Here is a 21,925-nt window from a genome sequence, read left to right on the forward strand (position 1 = left end):
GGGGTTACATGCTTCAAAGGAGAAAAAATATCCATAAGAAATCATGAAACTTAAATCCATTCTTTCCTGAAAAGTATTTTGGTATTTTCATGGACTACCTACTTCCTAATTCCTAATACAAATCTCTCAGGCTTGACCATACAGCAAGTCATCATGCTCCCAGTTGCTCCTGGCTGCAGAGCAACATCAGCTCAGGGGCAAGAAACATACACTTCTTGAAAAAGCATCCTCTGGACATGCAATGAGGGTGCTCCCACAGAACTTCTAATCACCTATGAGAAATCAATATCCCATGTTTTACCTATAGCAAGATCATATCTATGCCATAGATTCTATGGTGGAGGCAGAAACTAACCTGTAGGGTCTAACCCTCTTCTCAGTAAGCCAAAATGGCAACATTCAGCTCTTTCCCATCTACAGATCAGAAAGAAGTAAGTTAACCTGCAGCAAAATTAAGCAAACATCTTTGGAGTAAGGAAACTGTGTATGACTTTTTGATCTCAAGAGCTGCTATACTGTGAGACTAGGGAACGAAGAAAGGATAAGATTTTCAAGAAACAAAAGCCAAGTAAAATGAAATCAGATAGTAAGTCAATGTCAGTATTTGTTTATTTCAATATGGAATTTAAATTGATGACTTTCTGGGCTGCAGATTAAAAGGTATCAGAGGATACACATAATCTTTCATTCAGAGTATGTTGGAGGCTCGAAATTCACTCTCCAGTATTTGACACAGCAGTTGTAATCCTCATGCTAGCTCTTGGGAACTATATGACCACAGGTAAATAGACAGCTTGTCTCTTAATGAGTATCTGGATAACAGTTTACAGTAACCTTAGGTTTGTGTGGAGGAAATGCTGCTTAAAGTATGTGTGCTATTTTCTGGATAGGACACTGGAGCAGATTTAAGTAAGTTTTACTGAATTAAATGAAACTAATGTTTTCAGCTAACTATAAAATTAATTAAATAAGTTCAGCATAATCAGATAACTTTCCTAATCGGTCATACAGTAGAAATTATTTTTCTGCTTAGCCAAATCTGCATTTATATGTGTTGAAGAAAATTCTTTTTCCTAGGTTTCCCACAGGAGAATCTCAGACATGTGATTCTCAGAAAACTGAGTGGTACTGGAATAGGAGCAGTAGAGCTAGGTGCCTCTGGGGAGGGACCCAGAACAAAGAAATTCCTGAATTTTTATACCCTTACATTCTAGGCACCCAACCATCACACATGTGCCTTGGATGTGCCTCTTTGTCCAAGTGAATGTTGATCTGCGGTCTCCTCATTCATCACTGGCTTCTTTAGTTGTCTCCAGGCAGGCTGTAAATTTCTTCTTATCACTTTGTTTATTGCTCCTTGCTAACGGATGCAATTTCTTTATCTTCCAATTTGCACTGATCTCAAGACCTTCATTTACATAACTAAGGACAGGTTGTACATCAAGTTCAGCTTTACCTAGGTGGGAGTTAGCTACTTTGCAGCAAAAGGCTACAGCGACTTCAGCTTCCCATGCTAAGCGCCTACTCATGCTAAGCAAAACTATCTAGTTAAAAGAAGTCAGTTAAAGGAATTCAGCTAACGAAAGCTAATTCACAGTGTATGTTCCAGGAACCAATATCACCAGTAAATATGTACAATATTCGTACCACATAAATGACCATTTTCATTTTGCACATAACCAGAATATATTTTCCCATATTTTTAGAATAGTGATGATTTTCTTAATGGATACTTATTTCATAGAGTAAATACTTTCACATGTAAATCTAACGTAGCTCATAACTTATGCAAACTACTATGAACATCCTGAAAATATTTAGTCTTCACTCCTTCAAAATCAGCTCTTAAAATGATACTGTTCATAAAGATTTTCAATACTTGATTTGGAATTCTACTCAGATTCAATAAATAAATGAAAACCTTACTCTTGATCTACCACCACACAAATGATGAACCATAAACTGGATGGTAAAGGAGCAAACCATATTGGTATCTTTTCCACAGGAAATACAAAAACGTATCTTGATTTTGATAAAGAAATAACTGTCAGTACAGTATGGCTATAGTTGTGTGGCTTGCACTACTGGAAAAACAAAAGCTAACAAAGTGATTTAACTTACAACTGTACACAGATTAGAAAGGAAAGACCTTGCTGTTCTCCCTTTCCACAGAGATAAATAGATCCTTCTCCTAATGACATCTGGAGCAGGAGGGAGCAGAGACAGGACACCTGACCCAAACTAGCCAAACGGGTATTCCATACCACAGCACGTCCTGTCCAGTATAGAAACTGGGGGGAGTTACCTGGAAGAGACTGATTGCTGCTATGGTCGGGCTGGGTATCAGTTGGCGAGTGGTGCGCAATTCTATTGTGCATCACTTGTGGGTTTTTTTTCCCTTTCCCCTTTTTGTTTAATATTCTCTCCCCCTGTTATTTCCCTTATCATTATTATTAGTAGTAGTTTTGCATTATATTTAATACTAAACCCATGGGCTTTATATTCTTTCAATTCTCCTCCCCATCCTGCCTGGAGTGGGGGGGAAAGTGGGGGTATGAGCTGCACAGTACTGGGTTACTGGCTGGGCTTAAACCATGACACCCACTAGCTTCAGGAAGATAAAATTTGACAGGAACACAGCAAGAGTTATCTGAAATCTGTATTTATAGCCAAACCCGCTGAAATTACATCCTTGCTGCCTTTAGAGTAGGAATCAAGTAAACAAAGATATAAACTGTGTAGATAAAAATATTTCTATGAATCTGAAAGTTGGTGACTATGATTTGGAATTGCTAATCACTTCTTTAATGAACACCCATATTCTTTTTAAGTACTAAGGTTAACAATAGTTTCTAGTGTTTCTTGCTTCCTATTCTTTCATGAGATTAGCAACTGCTAGCTATCCCTCATTTTAACTGAATAAAAAGGAATCCATGAAGATTGGTCATCAAATACTTTTTCCAGGCCTTGAAATTAGAAGGTTTAAGAAACAGAAGGAAAACTAAATGAGATGAGGGGGAGTATGAAGCAGTATTTAATGCCTTTGGCATTATTTCTTTCAGTGGTGAATGCTAAGTGATGCTTCAAACTGAGATCACAGTTGAGCAGACAGAAAAGGAAAATATCATTTTGCCTGTGAAGTTCTCAGAAAGATGAACCTGTCAAGAGGTAGAGAAATAGGTCACATGAAAGTTAATGGAAAGTAATAAATGGAATACATTGTACCACAACGCTTCATCTCAATTAAAAGTTCACATGCTGAATGCCATTTAAATTGACAGATACCCAGCTCTTATCAGCTTGCTTATTTATAGTTTTTGCATTTACAAAGGTTGTTGTTTATTCCACTGGGTAGCTGCTGGAATCCTCCTGTTGCATTTCTCAGCCAAGAATAATTGAAGTGTAAAGTAGTGAAATGCCAGGATTCACAGGAAGACGTTTCATGGGAAAACATTTCTCTATTACAGATGTTGAGGTGCTTCAGAATAAACTGATGTTAGAGACTGGATTTTCCCTTCTAGTAGTGTCTGACACTAGACTGACACAAACTAACCGTTGTTCTTTGACCACAGCAACATCGTAACTTCAGAAAGCAGATCCAACACCTCTTTTTAGCAGTTCAAGACAAAAGGAATGGTTTGGAAGGCAATATAGGGAACACGTCATACCTGTATGACATGCCACACTACTGTACTTCAGCTTCTCACGCAGAGTTGTGATGAGAATAATGAACTTGCTGAAAGTGCTATACATGCTAACTGGTGGGCTACAGACTTATCCTTGCATTACTCTGTTGCAAGAAATCAGTAATGGTTCACAGAGATGACTTGAGCCAGTGGTAGATGAGACAAAGCTTTGTAGCTTTTATATGGGAGAGGTGACCTAAAGCTGAAGGTGAGACACAGAAAAATACCATAGGTTCTACTAAAAACTGGTAACGTGACTGTAGTACAGTGAGGAGAAAAAAGTTAGGCATCGGAAGGGTGCACTTTTTGAGCTGTATGTGAACTCTCACTCTCCCCAGCTCAGACTTAGAGCTCCATGTTTAAGTATTTCATTCCTCTTCTTAGGTTAAGCACTTCATAAAACACACTTGTCTCAAGGTAACATTGAAAGACATTGGCTAAATAATTGCTTGATAGTCCTTGAAATTACTCAGAAAATGAGAGCTCTGGTGTGTAGCTCTACCTCAGTGCCATGATCTCAACCTTATTTCCTCCAATTCCATAGTAAATGCCTGCATTACATGAGTTGGGGAACACCTTTCACTTTCCGTATTATAGCTGTGCCACTGAGCTGCTTAGACTGCCAGAGGCAGCTAGACATTGCAGGGAGCCTGACATTAAAGGAACAGTCCACCACTACAAGGTGGGAGAGATGCGTATGGATCTCTGTTTTGTGATGAGCCTATGGAAGCCAGAGTGCCACAAGCACACCGAATACAACAGAAACACACGGGGTGTTTTGTAGCTTAGTGACTGAGAGCAGAGCTGAGACAGATATTGATCACTTCTGTACTCAGCCTGTGAGACTAATGTGCATGTACTGAAGCCTAAATGTGGGCACCAAACACTTCCACTGCCCAGGAGTCAATGGGATGCTTCATTTTAAGCAAATTCAGTTAAATTGGTTATATTTTAGCTTCTTTTCCCAAGACTTTTCTTTTTTAATTGTAGCTCTGAAAGGGTAGTGATTTTAGAACAAAGACTGCATCAAATCTACAAGTGCACAGGCATTTCAGGCCTGGTGGGAGGCTGGACTACGCGGGAGACATTGAGTGTAGCCTTATCCAGGGGGACATAGCGCATTTCAGTGCATCTAAGCACAAAACAAAAATTAAAAGATTCATCAAAGAAACAAGCTCATAGTGCCGTAGCTCCAGTTTACAACAGATCCAAGATTTGCTCTAATCTGTCAGTTAGGCTGGCAAACATCAAAGCCAGGACTAGGAGGAAAAATCTCTTACAACTTGCGCAATGGCACAATATGCAGACATATTTTCAGAGAGGCTATAAATTGAAAGAATCATTCATCCTCAGCCAGCAAACCTGGAAAAGTGCACTGCTACCATGCAAATCAAATTGACAAAATCATACCTGTGACTGAAGGTCTGTTCCTAAATTAGCTGCTTACATTTAACTTTCCAAAGCTGGGTATGTTCTAAGGACCTGAGCACTAAGGATTTTGCAACAAATTCTTGATGATTCTTACTTGTTCAGCACAGTTGAGAAACTGAACACTTTGGGTAGCTTGCTTCTCTCCTCACCCAAAGCCTTAGGCTTATTGTGCTGTCAAAAGCCTAAAACAGAATGCATCAAGGGTTTATTTATAAAATGCTTCTAAATGGAATTTGTACTCAATTCATACTCAAGTACTGCCTGCAATGCACATAATAAACAGGAACATGCTTTGGAAAGCCCTGATCTAATACAAGTCAGCTCATGCTCTGCAAGTCAGCTGATGCTCTGCTAGCCTAATGCAATTTGATTTTGATATAGTGTAATGGAGCACAGTGATAAAAACCAGCAATCTTAATAAGGCTCCTCTTTCCACAGCATACTTTTTTTCTGGCAACTGAAGCAGGTGCCTCTCTATCCCTCTCACTTTCAGGACATGTAAATCTCAAAATAGGTAAGACAACTTTTCTCTGTGTCATAATTAAATGAAATCTAAGTAACAGACTATTATTTCTGTATTGGAAAACCATAGCAGCAAATTTTCTACTAGAATATACTGGCAGCACAGACATCAGCTGAACAAAATAAAAACCTACAGATGCAATAACTTTACTCACAGGAAAGTGATGGACTAACAGAACCTGACTGCCCTGTAGGCACTCAGAAAAGAGCTGGCTGCATTCAACACAGTTTCAGTCATCCGCTCCTTAGCATCTAGGCACATCGGGCTGTGCTCTGACTTGTATAAGGTGGATTAATGTTCAAAAGAGAATTGTATGAAGCTATAAAATTAATTTCTATGTGATTCTGGTTTTAAACACAGCTTTCTAGGGTGAAAGGCTAATGCATTAACTCATCATGTCAAGCACATCTCATTATGCAGAAGTTAATACACTCCATTTACTACATTTTAAAGGATCTGATGCTTTCAGGGACATTTTATTCCTCATGCACATCTTTTATCTAACTTAATATATAGTTTGTGTCGAAAAAATTCCTTTGAACAAAACAATTGGGCTTTAATGATATCACAGATCATCTAGGAAGCAAGGAAAGTAAGCTGTGTGTCGTGGTTTAAGGCCAGGTCATAAGTCAGCCATGCAGCCCTCTCACTCACTCCCCCACTTCCTCCCCCCTCCCCCTCCCCGAGAGACAGGGAGGAGAATCGAAAGAATGTAACTCCCACAGGTTGAGATAAGAACAGTCCAGTAACTAAGGTATAACACAAACCCACTGCTGCTGCCACCAATAGTAATAATGATAAGGGAAATAACAAGGGAAGAGAATACAATACCACCTGTCGATACCCAGTCCAACTGAGTAGTGATCTAGCCCTGCCAGGTAACTCTGAGTTACATCCTGGGCATGACGTGCTGTAGTATGGAATACCTACCTCTTTGGCTAGTTTGGGTCAGATGTCCTGTCTCTGCTTCCTCCCAGCTTCCCCTCCTCCCTGGCAGAGCATGAGGCTCACAAAGTCCTTGGTCAGAGTAAACATTTGAGCAGTAACTAAAAACATTGGTGCTATCAGCACTGTTCCCAGGCTAAAAGTCAAAAACACAGCACTGTACCAGCTACTAAGAAGGAGAAAAAATGACTGCTACTGCTTAACCCAGGACACTGGGTCAGAATAGAAGAGGATGCTACTCTCAGGCCCAGTGGGCAGCAAAGCTAAGCAAACAAGAGTTACCCACTGAACTGAGTTCATTCACTCTTGGAAGAAAAATGTTTTTTCACTGTAGAAGTGTATGCAATTATTGTCTTCCTCTCCCAGTCACATGCATATACTTTTGGTGTTAATTCTGGCCTTTAGAGGATGCTTTTTATGCCCCCATGGGGGAAAAAAAAGCTAAAGAAAAAAAGGAAGCTGTAAATGGACAAGCAGTTCTGGCATAAAAGTGCTAAGTCACCAGCATAGAGAATAGTCTGTGACACTCTGGCCTCAAAGATTTTAAAGGACGCATCCAAGGCCATATCGGAATTATGCTGTGCTGAGCCAGCTGAGATGGTTGGCAGAAATAACTTCTTTTCTCGTCCTGCATAGGGATGTAGGATGAAGTGTAGGGAACCTTGATGAAGTCTGTTGCTGACATTTAAATAATTATATACTCTGTATACAAACAAGAGAATCTGATGTTTCAGCAGTGATGTGCCTGATTAGTTTTTAATGATGAGGAAGCCATCACTTTAATGGCTTATGTTGAGCTTTTAAAGCCAGATTTTCAGTGAGCTGGTTCATGTGGAAACATAATGCTTTTATTGGTGTATTCAGCCATGTGAAGGTGTGTAGATACTGTCCAAGTCTAAATTGTGCATTAAACACATGCTCCTCATTGTCCCAACAGCAGACTTCATTCAGGGAGCAAATGTGACTCCCTTCACACCTGCACAACTGTTTCTTTCCCAAATAAACCACAAATCTGAAGGTGGACAGGAAATAGCATGCATCTGGGTCTCTCCTGAACATATTCTACAACATATCTAGTAGATTTATACATAGAATTTGAGAAGTGCCTCTGGCTCAGTTACTTTAGACATAGCCATTGCCATTTTTCTGTCTGCTGCACTTCCAGTAAAGCAGAGTTTCTGTTCTTCTGTGATGGTAGCCATGAGGCAACTACTATTTTTATGAAAGTAATTGGTACAACATATTAAAAGAGCATTTTTAAGATGGATACTTTATTGATATTCTTTCTTGACTTGTTGCTTTTCTAGATATTGATATCATCAGTCTGAAAAAGTGGATACTTTATGTGTATACTAAAAAAAAGTCTATTTCCATACAGTAAATGGAAAGTGAGACTGTTCAACTCTGCCTGGTGGCTTCAAGAAACTCACTGAAATTCATGTTATTTAATAATGCTGTGAAGATGTGGTATTAGGAAAGCATTATTCCTGACTAGGACTACAGAGAATCAATTCACATGTCATTCTTAAGTGCAGATAATTTGTCTGAGTTGGTGAAGTAATATCAAGTCCTCAAAGGGGTGATGTTAAGCCAATTCAGGAAACAGGTGTAAGTTGCTTCAAAAGCCAACAAAGAGATAGTGTTCTCCTACTTCCCTTGCCACTGAAGTATGGCTTGCAGCCCTTCAAAACCAGCACCAGACAGAAATAAATCAGATGGCCTATCACTAATAAACTATTTATGCTTATTTTAATTAAATGGCAGGAGATAATGTGGGATTTTAGAGGTTGATTTCATTACATCAAATAAAGGTTCTTAAAAAAGAAAATTGCCAATATAGCTTCTTATCTGGAGGTAGGTGAGAAATACTTTTTCTCCCCTACTTTATCATCATAGAATGGTTTGGGTTAGAAAAGATCTTTAAGATAATCTAATTCCAACTGCCCTGCCATGGGCAGAGATTATTTGAATAAAAAAATCTCAAAATTTTTCCCATACCCCAAGAAAGACATCTAGAAACTCACATTAAGATATTGTGATAGATCAGAGACATGTTACAAGTCCACTGTCATCCACTTAAACAAAAAAGATATTTATGCTTTCAACATGCAGGTTTTCTTAAGCATAACATCCATGAATGGTAAAATAAATTAAGGATATTTAGTGTCACACTTGGAGACCACTCCCATAGGGGATTTGGGTTAGAAGCTGAAATAAAGTGTATTTTGTAGGCAGTTAAATGTCCCCCCATTTTAAAGGCTGGAATAAAACATGACACCTTTGGAATTAAGAGCTTGTGTTTTGTTCAGCTCAGGTCAGCATAGACAGATTTTAAAATTCTAAGTAACAGGAGCAACGAAACCTGATTTCCTAAAACTGTCTCTAGTGGCTGGATTCACTGGCACCTTACACAGTGTCAGTTCCAGCTGGTATTCTTCCCATTTGAAGTGCTTGAAGCATATAGACTCTCCCATATAGACTCTCCTGTGCTTTGTAAGGGTAGAGCTCATGCTACAGTGGGCACCCCCTTTACAAGGCTGCTGAAGCTGCCTCTTCTCTACTCCCCTGGAAATCATGTAAAACATAATACTTTTGAGACAACTACTTCTTCCAAATTTTGAATCATTTATACAACTTCTTCTACCATCATCAGGCACAGAGCAAACAGATAGAGAGAGGGACTTCGTGTAAGTCTTGCTTCCTTCTGAAACTGGTAAAAAGGAGCTGCCATGCATGCCCTGGTAGGACTGTGACAGGATTGTCACAAGACAGTTAATGACAGAGGATGCTAGGAAAAAAAAAAAAAAGAAAAAAAGAAAAGAAGCATCCTTTGATCTGTTTAGTATGTTCCCATTTTCCCTTTTCTCTCTAGCAGTAGAACTCTACATTGCTAGTTGACATTGACTCAGTCTCACTCACAAACTCAGCAGGAAGGAGAAAACACTGATGCTTTGAATGGTGTTAGCTCATCCTCTTCTTCTCCAGCATATTATGTTACCTTAACCACTGAGAGAAGGATCCCTTTAGTTCTCACATTGTTGTACTAAGACATATACAGCATTTAACATGTAATATTAATTTGCATTGGTTGCAGATGGTAGTCCATTTAGGACATGGAGAGAATAGTACCTGTGTGAGTAAATCACAAATGATGTGACAGTTTTTTTAAGGGTACCATCCAACAGTGTGTCAAAGTGTTCTTCTTGTACAGTGCATTAAAAGAAATCTTACCCTTGAACTGCTGAGAAAATAATTCATACCGATTTTTTTTAAAGCTTGAATCAGTCCTCTTAACATAATTTCCTGAGCTTTGAACTCATTGAGTCTTCTAATAATGTCCTTAAATGCGGGAAGGAGGTAATTTTCTCTCTCACTGCCTTTAGGGGATCATCAATCATGCATCACTCGTAAGTGTTGCATTGTACCATGGCTGCTTTTATTTAAAAAAAAAAAAAAAAAAAGGCAGCCTAATCATGCATGGAGAAAGTGTAGTAGAACAAAAGTTTCCATTTCTAAATTGCACAGTCTTTGTGCTGAATTGCTGTACCTCCTGCGAGGTAATTTTAGTATAAAGCCCTACAGTGATTCATATCCCTAGCTACAGTAATTTTCTTTACAACCTTTCCTTCACCCGCTGCCACAACACATTTCTATAACAAGCAAATTCCATGGATGTCATCAGAACAGATTTATAAATGAGTTGTACTGTGAAAGTGTCACAGAAAATGTACTTATTAAAGCAAGGGATGATGCAAGTATTGAGCTATCTGAAAAAAACAAGCTACTTTTATTTAAATCCCAAGGAATAGGCATCAAGATATTAAGAACTGGTTTGGCTGAGCACTTATTCTCAAGCATTTTAACATTCTGATAATTTTCAGTGTTAAACCACTGTCAAATTAATATACTAGTCTTTTCCACTTGAAAAATGGATTAGATCACATAAAATGTGATGGTCTTCATTTGAGCCCTCAACTGACTTTTCCCACATTACAAAAATCAATATTTGCTTTTCCAAAAAAGAACTGCAATTGGCAGTAGGTGATTAGCAGAAACAAAGTCTGAATACTAACCGTACTTGGGTGGCAGGTAATGTATAAGAGGAAAGCATTAAATAATTCTGAATCTCGCTGTTTGTTGGAAATAAAGAGCATTTCCATATTACACATTACTTCTTTAAGGAAAATAAATCAGAGATGGAACAAAATATCCCTGGTGCTTTCCTATTTATGTACAAAGTTCTGTTTCCTCAATATACTGCTGCATAGCAAGAGACATCTCTGCTCACCACTCCAAGAACCCACAGCACAATGTGCTTGGTCAGGATCACACTCCCAAGGACTGCTCCCTGCTTCACTCAATCACTTTCACTTTCTCCTTCAGTTACTTTCACAATACTTTTTCCATTCAAACAACACTCTCTGAACATCATTCATTCCTTTAATACACATTTCTAAATGATCTTACATGAACCTTTGCTGTGGGCAGTTGAATGCCCATTTTTTGGCACAAGAAACATTATTGTTTCATGAAGATGCTTATTTGTTTCTAAATGTTTGTGGGAAAGGAACACATCTTTTCCCACTATGACTTCATTACACTTTAAACCAGACTTTCATGAGGTATATATAGTAGCAGCAGGAGGGAGCAGCCTACACTTGAGGCTAGCAGTCTCACAGAAATACTGTGCAAATACGACTTACTGCTTTCTTCTCTTTCATGCAAGACTTGAATAACTGGCACTGCCTCATGCCTGTCAAAAGACTGCTCTGTAAATCCGTTCTCAGCAAAAAGGCAAATATAAGTAAAATGCACATGTTCACCAAGTCTGTTTTTTCACCTTTTGAACTCTGGAAGAGCTTTTCAAAGCAATCAGCTATAAGTGCAAGCGATACTCTGCTGCTACTTAGCCTCTTTTCCCAAGAAACCCATTTGCAAAATATTTATTTCTCTCAGGACAGAAATAAGCGTTAAACATGGGAAAGTTAATACACTTCATAATGATAAACCAGGAGTCTAAATGAGTACAAAAACTTGCTGAGCCAAAAACTTCAGAATTATTTTAAAGCTCTAATAGGATTCCTTGCATACATTTGAAACATATATGCACACAAAACACTGACTCAGGACTTGTCACTTCTGTTTCTATTATTATGACTTTGCAAGCTGTGTCATATTAATGAGCATTTAGTCCAGTGCTTTACCTATTGTGGGAACCACTGTATCTTTGACATGTCTGCCTTTTTTCTGAGAACCATACCCTAATTGTTACACAACTACAGTTACTTAAGGTAGTACCACATGTAGCAGAAGCAACACAGAGTAGAAGATTGCATATTGACAAGACAGTCCAGCATAACACAGAAATACATATGCTACCTGAATGACCAGCAGCAACCTAGCATGGGCCAAGTGTGGTACCTCCTCTTGCAAGGAAGCAAGACATTGAATTACCCCTGCTAGCATTACATAAGACTCACCTCATCACTGGTTTTAAGCATGCAAATATTTGGTCTTCTTCCTTTGCCAGTCACCCAATCATGCACATGGAAAGCACACACAAAATTTTTCCTCCTTGCAGAAGAGAAGATAAACTACTGGTCACTGCACCAGGCTAGCACTATGAAAGCACTTCCCTGTCCAAGAGGGGAAGATAAAAGTAAGCCACTAAACACAGTCTTGCTTCTGTAAACACATGCCACAAAACTGGGCAAACACAGGGTAAATCTCATTTAAAGGGCAGATGAAGTATGGAAGCAGATTTTGCCTTCTGCTTAATTCTTGCTGATTCAACTCAATTTGTAAGGTCACTAGGGACAGTCTAGCTCTCACGGCTCTGTCTTTTCTCATTCCAGAGGCATATATGATGCAACAGTATGCATGAGCAGTCTGGGCTGGACTGTTCTTTCAGAGGTGCAGGCCTTTTTATCTCCTGCAGCACTCTCAGTCTCCCACAGGACATCTGATGCCACTGGCACTGTTAATGCAGTACCTGGCCTGAGTATGTGTCACTTCCGTGTAAGAGCACAAGTTAGAGAGGTTTCCTGGAAGTCCTAGTGTATCTGTGCAGAGACTCACATGCCTGGTGTTGTAGAAGGAAGCAATCTATTGTAGTATACAGACACGATGGGCACCTTCTCTGATCCAGATCCTTTTTCACAGAACTTCCTTAACTGTTTAAATCAAGACTTAGTAACTGACCCTGCCAGCCAGAATTGCAATACTTCAAGTTTCTTTCTTGTACCTTCAGGCTTTGTTTGGCTCTGAATTCATCTGTCAGGCAAACAAGGATGAAAAGAAAATAATGTGAGCTGCTTAGCAGGAAGCTGTATCCATTTAAAGCAAATCTTCAAATAGTTATTAAAATGAAACCTTAGTTTTTCTTCTGCTGCACAGAAACAGCCTCAGTGAGACAGTCACTATTGCCTATTTACAGAGCACATTTTTCTCATTCTGATGTTTGCTTTAACAACTGTTTCAAGTGCAGCATGTAACCAGTGAACAGTTAAATTCTGTGCCTGTGAAAGAGCTCTTACAAGCCGAAATCCCACAGCATGTTCACTGCTAAGCAACATTAAGTTCCTAGCCTCTACTTAGACTCTGATATTCTTTGTTTTAAACATTCACACTCTGATCTTCATCACACATAACTCTTTCAAGTGGTCTACATGTATAAATGCTAACTGACCACTGCCTAACCCTGAAGTACAACTACTCATCTGCCAAACCAATTCTCCTAAGAAAAGGAAATAAAGGAAGAAGGCTGATGATGGCATACCTTACCAAATCTTGCAGATATGGGAACTGATAAAAGCATGAATATTTACAATGGGAACCTGAACATGGGAGTGCTTTTACCATCCAGTAATGCAACAGCATTTGGGAGAACTATTCTTGCTCCATTACTTACAGGCGGAGACTGCAGTCTGTAACAGTAACTATCAAACAGATTTGATTTGCTGGTTTGTGCCTGCAGCAGTTGTGAAAAGTTTGCAAAAAGAAGTTTTTCTACCTCCCTTGTTGCCACGAGTACCTAATATAAGAACAATTCTCAGAAACTAAGGTGCAAATCTTAAATTCTTTTGCCTGTTAAAGGTGAACCTTCTTTTATAGGAATCAGCAAGAACATCACTGACTGAAAAATATACTAATTAATCTGTGTTACAATGACCCTTCTCATTTTCATGTGTTCATTGCAGTTTAGGAAAAAGTACTCAGAAATTCAATAATGAACATTTCCTGAATTTAAAATTTAAATAATTGTTGAAAAAAATGTCGAAAAAGTGCCACAAATGAGATCCTCAGGAAAAATGCCAAGCTGGGATCAGACTAGGAGTTACGCTCCTGTAGAGCCTCATTCCACAATAAATTAAGAGGATTTGACTTCCAGAGAGAACACGGCATAAATGACCTCTTCTGATATGTCTACTTTTTTTATTGGCAACTGACTGACAGGTTCTGCCTGACCTTTATTCCATTAAAACTTTAACTACTTATTATTTCAGCTAATTTGTTTTTTACCAGTTCTGTCTTCCTGGAAATGAGCATAAGTAGCATACCCATACTGTATTTTAACATCTTATTCAAAGACACAGTACTGACATGCACAAATAATGTACTTCTACGGAAATCTGTTCCACTTCTTGTAGCTAGGCTAGCAGGAGTTTTTTGCTTGTCTTTTTTTTTAACACAGACCAAGTAATTCTCTTGAACAGAATTATAGCCTTCTCTTCTAAAGTTTCATAAATACAAAGCGAGGTACAAACAGAATATTTTCAGACATCATTAATTCCTCTACTGCCCTGCAGAAATCAACCTTTGTAAATATATCAATTACCTAGAAATATAGTGAATCTCTGCCTTGCTGAAAGGCAGGGTATCTGCAGCATGACTTGGTGTAGTGTGCAACTATCATGCTAACCTGTTGGAGACAGCTTTCGCTTCCTTGATGAACAATCTTGAATCTTGCAATCTAGCACCTTCCTCTTCCAGGTATCCCACTTCTCAACTCTAGTCCTTTCCTAGGTGATGTTTTAAGAGATAAAAAAGGCATCATCTCATCCATCCAGATGTTCATTGAGCCACTTCACTGTGCCATTGGAGAGGAAGTCCACACTACAAGTACAGCATAAAATGTGAGGAAGGAACAGCATGATGGGAGAGTAGGGTTTTGCCTACAGCATGGCTGCAAACTAGCTACAGCCTGGTTTTCACTGACACCTGACATTTGCAATGAGTAAGTTCTATACTCATCCATCTCCCCAACCCAGGATGCTTTCTGAGCAGTAAGAAAATATTCTGTTTCCTACCTGGTTAAAATATATTTGAGAGGATAGGCTGTGCAGCCTTTTGTTGTTGGTATGCAAAAGCACAGCATGAGACAGGAATCAATCTCCAGTGCACAAATCTGAGCATTATTATCCCCCAAGCACACCTTCGAATGACATCTCTTTCACAGTACCCCCTTTACAGCCTTAGCCCTATCTTCCGTTCCTTTCTTCACAACTACTTTGATTCTCAAAGTCTTGCTCAGCTTTCCATGGAGTACATGATGCAGGTGGAAGCCTTCTCTTGCTCTTATTTTCCAAACCCATAGATTTTCTCTAGCTCAACACATTTCTCTTCCGTCTTCTGTTTCTCCTTTTGCAGTCCAGAGCCAGGCTTCTTTCTGTTTCTTCACGCTTACTACTCTTGCTGTAAAGACCTTCTCATCTGTAACCTGGTATCTGAAACAGATTGCCTTTTCCTCTCTACTTCATAAATTCATTCCCCTTTTTCAAGTCTTAATCAAAAGAATAGATTTTCTCCCTGTCCTGTACCTTTTAATGTTTTTTTCTTTATGCTATCAGCTTTATGCTTGAATGCCTTAATTACTTCACTGTAGAATGTCTTTACACAATAACTTTCTGTAATTTATAGTCTTCTGCATCTGCAAGGGATATATCAGAGTACATTATTTATGACATTTTCTGTAAAACAGAGCACAGTTGTATTCCTGTGGTCCGTCAAAAAATCAGTCTTATATATAACAAAATTATGTCCTGAACGACTGTATATCATGTCTGTACAATAGAATAAAAAAACTGTTTTACGGTATAACTAATTAGCTTGTCTTTTTAATTTTTCAAATAATATTTGGATCATCTAAAAGGTAGAACTCATTTCAAGTAAAAGCAAGGTTTTTGACCAAGTTAAATGACTAAAACTTAGTTATGACCGAGGCTTTCTGCTTACTTTCATGCATTATTGGTATGCATTAGAAACTGTATACACCTGCTCCAGTGTTTTAAATTTATGGTAGGTGCAACTCCAATTCCTACTGAACAGCTGACAACTTCACAAGTGGTCTCTTTGCAGAGGCAATCACAGGACAAAAAGCAAACGACCATCCAAAACTCATGATGAATAACACCAGATGTGTCTGAATCTGTCCCTTAAGGAACTGCTGGTCCTTGCTGCACACCGACAATTTCATCGTCAGTGCCATTATGTCACTCAGTTGCACATGCTGTAATAGTATTGTCCCAGAAAAAGTGCTGTCCACTGATGGGGGACACAGAGATATTCACACTGCTCTTGCCCACACTCAGATTGACTGGGGATAGAATTTTACTTGCTCGTTTCTGCATTAATTAGGCTTTTTTTTTCATAGAAATCTTAAGAATTACAAAGATTTTGGACATACAAATCGCATTTACATTTTATTGGTTTTAATTATGCCTGTAGCGTAGTAACTGATAAACTAAGTACTAGTATAGGTCATACTCCCTGGCAGTAACCTTTCAAGAATACATTCTCAGAGGGGGAAGTAGGAGACAGAAGATAAGGAAATCAGTTCAGGAGAAAAGGAAGCCAGGCTACAGTATACTTAATGGAGACAATAAGGTCTTAGAGCAGAGCAAAAGAATGTGGAGGAAAGAAGAAGTAGACATTAACATATGTGCAGTGTGAAGAAATGATACGCAGGAGAAGAAAACTTAATCAGGACTTAATGACTGCTTTTAATGTTTTTCAAATGGAAAACAAAAAAATCGGTACTCATCTTGCCTTAGATGAATGAGATAGACATGCTTAAGATAATGCTGTTAGAAATGCTTTAGATAAAAGAGATGAGCATATTTGTCTTCTAGTCTTAGTTCACCACATCACCCATTGCTGTGGTTGACACATGGATGACATGGCTCTAGGACAGGATATATTCTCTCCATTAACATGCGGTTGATAAGCTGAAAATGTGAGAGAATAGATTCCTTCGCAACTCCTTTCTGTATTTCAGAAGACAATGATGTCTTTCTTACAATGCAAAGATTTTAAAAAAAGTGAAAAAGTGTTCTGATCCCCAGTGTGCTGCACTGTAAATTCTAAAGCAGTTTAACACCACTGTGAGAATCACATGCTCCACCACTCAGGTAAGACAGTGAAAAGGACAAAGCTGTTTTTGCAGAGCTCTGTAAATATACCAATGAGAACTGAAACATGCAGAGAGCAGTTTTCTGGGACAGTGCTTTTACAGTCTAAGCAATTATTGACATACCTACACTGACTGTGTCACTAGGGCAGGCTAACGTGGGAGTCCAGGGCCATGGGCAGGGTGTGAGGAAACCTCCAGGGGAGGCTGAATTTCCCCTCAGGGCCCTCATAGAAGTAACAGACTAAATGTAAAGAAGTAACTACACATCAAACTCTCCACTAAAATTTTCTTAGGTAACAAAGAAACATACATTGTCTGAGTTTCTATCAAACGTACACCACACACAGCATAAAAAGTCTATCATATGTTGCTTTCAGGGAGAAAATATCTAAGCATTTATCAGTGTGTTGTACTACGTAAATCAAAGCATACACTGGGCTGGTTAGAGCAAAACCACTCACAGCTTTGGGCTGACAAAAAGCATGCCTGTCACTGTGGGATAAGTATTTCACAACTGAGAGGAATTTGTCTTAAGTCGTTTTGCTCATTTGGGTTTAAAGACAATGTTCATTGTCACAGAAACACAGAATTGTTTCTACAGTCTGCAAGCAAACAAGCCTCAGGGAAAGAAGGAGAGGAGCTGGGCTCACACAGCATGAGAAGGCAGGTCCCTGTCTTAAGAAGCTCACTGAAGGACAGCAAGGCAAGTTTGATGGTTCCAAAAGAATGGGAGCTGTTCTAGTCAGTGCCTTACAAGGCAACTGCTCTGCTGAGTTAGGAACCACAATCCTCTCCTTCTTGTTAAGTATGAGCACACTTTTTTCCTAAAGACTGCGCATTAGAAAATGGGTATGGGCATGAACCACTGAGCAGCAGCAAATAAGTAAATAAACACTGCTCTGCAAAATGTGAAACTCTCTGTCTCTCCTTTGTCTTCCTGAGCAGCCATTCCTAAGGATCCAATCCCTTCTCTGAAAGGCCTTTTCATTCATAAATTTTCCATCCTTAAATCAGGTAGCTTCCCTGACCCCCCCTCAAAGCTTCTATGGGATTCTCAGCCATCAATCTACATATATGGACTTTAATATATGGACTTTAAAAATTGTTTGCCTGTAGCAGTAATTAATATTTTGTCTATTCTTATTTGAATAATTAATCTTCAAGGCCTAACAAACTTTCACTTATGGCTTTCTACAAGGCACAAAAAATTTCTCCTGGCATTCCCAGCCTACTTCAGTAAAGGTGAAGCTGTAAAATACACACTTAATGCTCAGAATACAAATTGGAGTTTGCAATGCAAAACAGATTCAAACTAGCAAAGAGAATTCACATTTGTAGATCAAGGTTTCCTGAGATGCCATAGGAACTCCGAGGCAAAGTTATGCACATTTGCCACAAAATCCTTATCAAAAATATACTTAAAACCTAAATCCTGTGATTTCACTTCCACAATTTTAATATGAAGTATGTATATTCTCTGGGAGTATCTTCACCCTCTTTTCCCTGAAGTCTTTTCTTCTATGGAAATATGACTGATAAGGGCCATTAGGATTATCAGAGTTTAACAAGGATCTGTGCATGTTTGAATAAATAATTAGATTCAGAACACTTCTAAATAAGGACTCCATATCAGCATTTGCAAAGTGCTCACATCATGTTTCTAGTGCTTGTGTTCAATTCTAATTTAAAGTTTTCTTAACTCAGTGGCATCAATTACCATTTCCAGTGACAGAACTTTTCATTCATGTGTTCAAAATTATACTTTTTGCTTGACATTTCAGTTCTAAACCCCTATCTTTACTGTACACCACCCTCCTTACCCCCTCCCCCCCCAAGAATTATGATTCAGCATCCCCGATGGGAGAGGCGTGGCTCACAAAGAGTATCTAGTAACATGACATTAGGGATGCTGACAAACATGGCCTGTCCAGTGGCTCACTTTGTATCATCCACACCATCATGTGTTTTTTGCTCTGCTTGCAATTTTATCATGTTGTAATGCAATACATCACATGCCACAGGGCATTTCAGGGTAATGTGGTTTGTTTGGATGAAATACATGTTTCTGAAGAGAGCTGGAACTCTTTAGGAAGAAACTTGTTTTTTCATGGCTGTGTTTCCAGAATGCAGAACAATTAAGTGATTGTTGAATTTTCTCCAGGCAACCAGTTATGTACTGTTGACCTTCCCAGCTTTTGGGACCTTTTCAAAACCTGATGGTGAGAGAGGCTGGAAAATTATGAGAGACTTTTCTCTCCACCCTTCAGAAAGGTTTCAAATATATTTTGGACTGGGGAAAGTTGCTGGTTATGGACTACTCTTTGCAAGCAGTCTCTTCATCTTGACTAATCACCTTCTTTCTGACATCCATGTTGTGAATAGCAAGTGAGATGTAATTTCCCTCTCCATCTCCTTATGGCAGTATAAGGATAGGAAAGCTAGCATATAAACAAAGGTGGTAAAGATTTCAACACAGGAAAACAAAACTGATGTAGGACATCAGCCCTTGGTCCTCCAAATAAGCACCCTTTGACACAAGCAGGAAGTCAAAAACAGGGAACGCAATCAATCTCATGATATTTAAACCAGAGAATACTTTTGAAATGTCATTGCACTTCCTCAGATCTTTTTTTTTGGCTGGGAATTTTCTATTTCACTATTTCTAGCTGTTTGTACTTGGGTCATAGGAATAAACAAGTGAATGCAGACCAGGCAGAGAATGCCTCTCTGTTCATGATGGATGCATTAAACCACACTCCTAATAGAATGGGAGAAGAAAGCAATGGAACAACAGTAAAGGAGAAGTAAGAATAATGTGATCTTAGACCTGAAGCAACAGGTCATACCAAGTGCATGTATCTATGCATGTTATACAATTGCAAGTTCCTAGTCAGTGGAGAGTATTATGGAGATCCTCAAACAATTTTTCAAAACAGTACAGTATCCCTTTCCCATATGTTTAGTATAGACCTTCTGACTATCCATCTCAGCATGACAGTTTCTCAGAAACAGAGAGCAGAGGGCTGGAAACAGTCTGCAGCAAAAAAAAAATGAAATTGTGGAAGTACTCCTATTACTGAGATAAAGAGATCGCAATATAATGTAAACAATTTGTAAGGGTTTGGAAAGCAAGTTCCCACTTGTTCTGGATACACAAAAATGCTACAGAAGGTACTGTAATTTACAGCATAAATAGTAGTACTGTTAACCTCAATTTAACAAGAGAAGGAAAACTGCTATACATATCAAACACCATAGCATTGTATTAATGATCCACACAGACCAGAAAATCAAGGCACAGAAATAAGGTGGAAGGAGTTACTCCACAAGGAAGCTGGGGCTATATGCCCACATATATAGGTATGCCTGATCCACTTTGCCAAGCCAGTGCTGAAACATACTCTGAGGTAAATAAATTATAATAATTCCCCAAATTCTTCATATCTCATATAGTAATGATCCAGTAATAGTAATGATTCTCATATAGTAATGATTTCACTCTATAGCAGCTGCTGTGATTCACTGTGTTTCTCACTCACAAACTCAGAATCTCAAATAAGGCTGTTTGGGAGCACAGCTCCCCTCCAGCAGGGCTGTGTGAATAGCGTAGCATTTGTAATAGAACTTAGATGGCTTGTGAGCACCAGTCCTCCTCAAAGGCATGACACAGACAAAAGAATTTAATCCACCATCACTGATGCAGGATTCCTTTTCTAAATGGGTTGGTGATGAGAGCAGCTGGAATTACAGACATCAGAAAGTTATTTTGTTCTGCTGGTTGTGTGGAAAGAACATTTTCCAGTTCTTCAGCAGAACTCTATTTGCTCAAGTCATTAGGATGAAATAGGTCTTAGGAAACCATACAGACTACATGGATGTGCATTTGGCCTGTTTCATAGAGGTGGATATTTTCCTGCAATAACCTGGGAAGAGGAAAGATAGGGAGACTTTGATGTACTATGTAGAACCACAAATATTATGGACTGACTTACTGAATAAAGATTCATATTACACATTTAAAAAAATATATATTTTTTTCTCTTAATGCAACTGTTGCAATCCTTCTGTTGATGTGTGCTACTATACTACTGTTGTTAAATTTAACAGGTTTCCCAAAGGATATTTCTTGTGAGGCTGTACAAAAACCTTCAAAAGGTGCAAAGACCATTTGTACATGGGGAAAAATGGGAAACGCTACTACAATACGAAGGTTATACTTGCCCATCAATGCAAGCAGAGGTTTTGCAGCAATATGACTCATCTGGTAGGACAGAGGTTTAATTGACTGCAATCTCCACACTGCCAAAAGTTACAAGTCAAAACTACAAAAATCATGACTTCACAAAGAGAAGTTTTCTCCTGTGTTTCAAGCAAGCACTAGGAACTGTTCCTACAGTGGCCCTACTTGGGCAGCGGATTAGACCCGATGACCTCCAGAGGTCTATTCCAACCTCAACCATTCTGTGATTCTTTGATTCTGTATTTATCACTTGCCAGGAAAGGCTGGTACTATCTTTGTCTTCATAGGTGAATTCCACTCATACCAGAATGCTCTTATCTTTATTATGGCAGTGCCACATACAAGACTTTCAACTCCTAAATTATTTCAGTTTCCATGTTTACTGTCAGCACAGAAGAACACATTTGAATCATTGGTTTTATCAGCTAATTGGCAATGCACTTACAGGACCTGACATATTTAAACATGTTACTTCTAATCTTGCTCATGTGCAAGAATTTGTTGAAAACCAAATACTGCTGGAGTATCATTAGATTACTGTATTTCATCTTAAAATTTTTCTTTAGGGAGACACCTAGCATCACAATGATCAATAACAGATGTGACTATTTTGGCTAAGTATCAATCACCAGGTAAATACAAATTCCTGGAGGATGCTTTCACTATAAGAAGCTTTTTGTTCTTCACCA

This window comes from Melopsittacus undulatus, chromosome 1 (genome assembly GCF_012275295.1).
Source record: "Melopsittacus undulatus isolate bMelUnd1 chromosome 1, bMelUnd1.mat.Z, whole genome shotgun sequence".
Lineage (NCBI taxonomy): Eukaryota > Metazoa > Chordata > Aves > Psittaciformes > Psittaculidae > Melopsittacus > Melopsittacus undulatus.